Source organism: Setaria italica, chromosome II (genome assembly GCF_000263155.2).
Source record: "Setaria italica strain Yugu1 chromosome II, Setaria_italica_v2.0, whole genome shotgun sequence".
NCBI classification, from domain to species: Eukaryota; Viridiplantae; Streptophyta; class Magnoliopsida; order Poales; family Poaceae; genus Setaria; species Setaria italica.
Window position 1 is genome coordinate 32036297 of NC_028451.1, and position 5451 is coordinate 32041747.

Below are 5451 nucleotides of genomic sequence, written 5' to 3' on the forward strand. Positions count from 1 at the left end.
TTCAGCCTGTAAGTCGCATTGTGACGTGACAAGGGGCATGACCTTAGGATATATCAAGTAGGTCCTGTGGGTGCGGGAAGGATCGGCCAGAGCTAAAAACGGAGCATTCTAATAGCCCGTCGGGCTGAGCAGGCGGTGGAGGTACCGCATAACTTGCTGATTTAGATGGAGTGCGCACGTCGAATACATGAGTTACAAGTCACACGATTTTTCACGCGAAATATGCATGTGCGCTATGTGTGGGATTAGAATACATGACCTCAAGCCCCCCCCCCCCCCCCCCCCCCCCAAGCACGGGAACGGGATGCATGTACCCCAGGCACGGGGTGCGGAATCCCCCGGTACGATAAAGCGCCCGGCGTCCGTTCCGAGTCAACAGAATGTTTGATGCGGCGGCACTGAAGCGGTTGCTTTACCAAGGACACCTCGCATCGCATCACCGGAGAGATCGCGATCGAAGGTGGAGACCCGTGCCCCTGCCGCGCTAATCATTTGCCCTCGCACCACCCTCCTCGTCAGGCCTGCCAATGCCAAGCGGCTCTGATCGGAGGCGGCCGTCAAGGCGCACGCCAAAGAAAGAGCCAAAGGAGCCAAGCGCGCATGGTCATGCCTGCTCCTGCTTGCCCTTTCCTCATCGAAAGAATCGATGGGCTCGCACTCGCACACTCGCTAGTCGCACGGAACAAAATTCCCCTTTGCCGGCCCTGCCCGTGATGAAACGAAGGCGCCGTGCAGGGAACGAAGGCAGTCAGGATGTTCTAACCGTAGGATCGTGGTCAAAACCTGATATCGAGATAAGCACCGTGCTCAGGTACGCAGGGATTATATCCTATCCGTATGACCACTTTATATCACACCGTATCCTATATGCACGAGGGGAAGTGAGGGGTCAGGATTGCGTACAGAATATGTACAGAATCTCTCTCCTTCACAGTAAATATCAATCTACCCCATTTCGAATTCATTTGAAAATCAGGAGCTCTCTCTCCTCCATCCCTCTCTCCCCTCTCAGATTTGGATCCAAGGCGCGCAGTCGCCAGACCAAGGAGCACCAGCATTGGCGTGGGGCGCGGCTAGGCCCAGGCCACCGCTGCCGTATCCGGGGCGGTGGGGCGCGGGCCGCCGGATCCGCGCGCGCGCGGGTCCGGCCACTAGGACTAGCGGCCGCTGGCACCACAGCAGACACGAGCGCAGGGGCCCGGCCATCCACTGGAGGCCTGCAGCAGAGCCCACTGGCCGAGCTGCTGCGCGCCGTCCTACCCCAGCTCCATGCCAAGCTCCGATGGGAGGACCAGCGCAAGCCCGACCGACGATGACCGGTCGCGGCAGCGCGGGCCACGAGCACCCTCGACCTCACCATGGCAGCGGCACCCCGGCACCTGGGACGGCACCTAGCAGCGCAGAGACCATCGGTGGCCGGATCCTGCGGCGGCGGGCACGAGGGGCCTGGATCTGGTGGCGCGCGTCGGCGGCGACACTGCTTGGCGCCGGCATAGACTTGCAGGCAGCAACTCCAGCGCTTGTGCGCGCGGCTTCTTGCACCCCGGTCGGGCGGCCGCCGCCACGCTCCAGTGCGGCCACGCATCCACGGCGCGCCCCTTGGCTCCCTTCCGCATGTTGTTCCGCCCGCGTAGGACCATGCTCCCGTCACCGGCCTGGGCGAGCAGCGCAGCGAGGGTTGTGGCAGGCCCGGACTTAGCTGGCACCAGGGGCACTCCGCGCGCGACAGCCAAAGATCGACACGGTGTAGGTCCCCCGCCGCCAGGGTGTGCCAGAGCCGGGCCATGTTGAGTCCAGCATGACGTAGGTTGGGCGCCGCGACGTGAAGCCGGGGTGCAGTGCAGCGTTTGAGGCCACGTTGCACGCGGCGCATCACGCGAGGCAAGCGCGGGGGTGCAGCCGATGCCCCCTACCTTGCATGGCGGCGCGCGGTGCCGGGCGATCTGCCAGGCGCAGCGTGGAGCCACAACTAGCCAGCAAGCGCGTGTAGCGACCAGAGGTATGTCACGACCTGGGACGGCTCTTAGTTTTTCTTTTTTTTTCTTCCTTTTTCTTTAGGGGAGACTGCTGGTTTGTCCTTTTAATCTTTTAATCTGGCCGATTATTGTTTTATGTTTTTTCTCTCTTTTTCAGCCTCTTGCCGCTTTTTTTTCTCATTTTTTGTTCCGACTCGGATCCTGCTTTTTTCTCTCCGTGCTGTACAGATTCAAGAGATCTGAGACGATGGTAGTGTAGCAGTACCTACGTGTTCTTATGTTCATGCGTTCATCGTGTTCGTCTGCTGTTCATTTTCATCTGTTGTTCATCAAATATGTTCTTCTAATGTCCATCAAATGTTCCATAAGGATTAAAGCTTTCAGTTGTTTTACAATGTAGTTAAATGTGCAAAAAATAATGTACATATGGTGTACATAGGTGAAAGCTTTGTTGCACAACTGGCGTACTCTAAACAAGATGGTTAGAGCATGTGCAGTACACACCATGTACGTGCGTAGCCTTGTATGTGAATGGAGTTCTTGTATGTGAATGGAGTTTCAACATGATAGTAAATGGGTTAAAAAGGATAATTCATGTAAAATATTGTTATATGTCATGTGCAATGGTTATTTTTCAAACTAGCTGGCAAACAGGTACAGAGTTGGTGTGAGGTTAAAAAGTTGGCCACTTGCTTTTAAAAAATCTAGACACATGCATGCAAATGTGTACTTTTATCTTTTGCATCGGTACCTGATGTTACTTTATGGTATGCCAATATGATAAGATTTCTTTCTCAGGTTCATTAGGTTCATTGAAGAAAAAATCAGATATACTCGAGAATCAGACAAGAAATCATGCGAATCGATGCGGGATGGACGGCTAGGATTGAGTCGTCAGGACTTCCGGAACACAGTAATTTCTCGCCGTGCAAGCATAACCTCCTCGTCTTCTCGGGAACAGGGAGCTGGGCCTGGCGTAGTGGCGTTTGACGATGTCCGGGCGTAGATGATGGCGATTTATGCGCCAGGGAGCAGCAGCAACCACCCAATAATTCGTTCACGCGCCTTCGGCTGCCGGCTTCAACAGACAACAGCAACGGACCAACCCCATCCACCGTTATGGCTCGGCCTCTGCATTCAATCCCGTGGCCTGGAGCCCTGGACCAGAGAGCAGGCCACGCCGGGAAGAAGGGAATAGGGATGGCGCGTCTCGGGACGAGAGGGTTCGGCTCGGCGCCTGCTTTCTAGTCAACCGCAGGCTTTCTCGGCGGGCCGCGGGCAAGGAGATCGGGACCTTCCGGTGCGCTCACGCCGGGCAGGGCGGCAGAGAAGGATTCTTCTTGGATGGTCATGATGGAGCGCAACAAGGCATGTGATCCGGGCTGCGTCTTCACTGCGCAACAGCACAAAAAAGTGCGCCAAAAGTATGCGGTTGGAGGGTTCCTCTGTTGAGGCCCTGTGCGCCGTTGGTTGCGTGATGGTGTCCGGTGCCAAAGGGAAGAATGAATTTAAGGGGGGTGTTTGATCCCATGCTAAACTTTAATCTCTGTCATATTAAATGTTTAGATACTAATTAGAAGTATTAAATATAGATTATTTACAAAACTCATTGCACAGATGGAGGCTAAACGGCGAGACGAATCTATTAAGCCTAATTAGTCCATGATTTGACAATGTGCTGCTACAGTAATCATTTGCTAATGATGAATTAATTAGGCTTAATAGATTCATTTCACCATTTAGTCTCCATCTGTGTAATTAGTTTTATAATTAACTCATATTTAGTCATCCTAATTAGCCTCCAAATATTCGATATGACACGGACTAAACTTTAGCTGCAAGATCCAAACACCCCTTAAGTCGAGGTTTGGCGAAAATTTATTGCTACTGTAGCATCTATCATGTATATTGAGCGAAGTGGTTATACATAGAAATGTGACGGTGGTTTGCCAATTCCTACTGTTCACACAACGTTCCAACACAATTAGTTCTTCTTTCTTTATGCAGATTTTTTTTAAAATGATAATAGTACGATGAAACCATTATGAATTAGAATTGATATATTGTTGAGTGTGTTCTGCAGATGAGAATTAAAAATACTACAAAATACAAAGGTGTCTACAGTGGTATGGACCCTTGATGGTATGGAAGGTGCTCAATGGAAGGTGTGACCATACTAGCAAAGAATAAAACATTAAATATATGTACTTCCGTTTCAAATTGTAGGTTCGTTTTGACTTTTCTGGATATAAACTAAAATAACCTACAATTTAAAATGGAGGGAGTAGCAGTTTTAGCACCACAAACACTTAAGTATCCGTTAAGAACTAAAAGGTCTATGGAAACCTAAATTTTGCACATTAAGTTGAATTCTTTGCTCATATGAGGATGTAAAAGTTTAGATTTCTAAGGTAGGTCCTACCCTATAATACCAATAATACCAAGGAACATTCCATCTAGTGTGTGCAAATGGATTTCTTTAACATTTATGAAGTAGAACTATTAGATCATGATCGGTATGGTCGGACGGAAAGCTTCCTCTTTTTCCTCTTCTCATCTCTAATGTCACCCCATCTAGTCCATCTCCGACGCCTCAGGGTCGCTGCCATGCCATTTTCTGACAGCAAGCACTACAACAATGTCAACTAAACGCGACATCAAATTCAATTGCTTAAGGAATAGGAGATGCCTAGTAATAAATGTTTAAGCCATCCAAGATATTGATGTACCTTTCTGTTCTTCCTATGATCATTTCAAATCTCTTGATAAAGGGACACTTGCAAAGAGTCTACGTCAACGATACCTGCCATCTACCCGCTTGCATATGCAACATCAAGAGCCACCAATTACATCAGCTACTCTTAAAAAAACACACTACTTACATTTAAAACACACACACACACACACACACACACACACACACACACACACAGTAAACTACCACAAATTTGAGCACCTACTGTCGCCGTCACATCACATCACAACCATAATGCAAGCCGCAGCTGTCTGTCCACACCTAATGCCCAGATAAACATTCGTCTCCACTGCTGTTCTGTCGTCCGTCTCATCTCATCTGCTGCTTCAGCCTCCAGCAGCCAAAAGAAAAGAAAACGGGGGTAGCCAAGCGAACCAGACCCTCCCAACGGTCACCTCGCCTCGCCCGGCTCCCGCCGTGTAGGTGCAGCCAGCCAGATCGCCTCCTCCATCGCCATCCACCTCCGCCCGCGAGGTCCCCCCCCCCCCCCCCACCAAATGAGTGTAGTTATTACCACTGAGAAAAATTCCCTGTGTGGTGGGAGAGGATATTGTTGTGAAGCATGAATGGTGGGCAGAAGTGGCATGAGCTACTATTGGATATCTCATATATCATACTTTCTGGATCTGAAGGAACTAATCTAAGACCTCCAGTGTCTACTCTTAGGATCCCACACCCTTTCTATGGGTCGAAATTGAGGGCGGAGGTGATGCGGGGGGT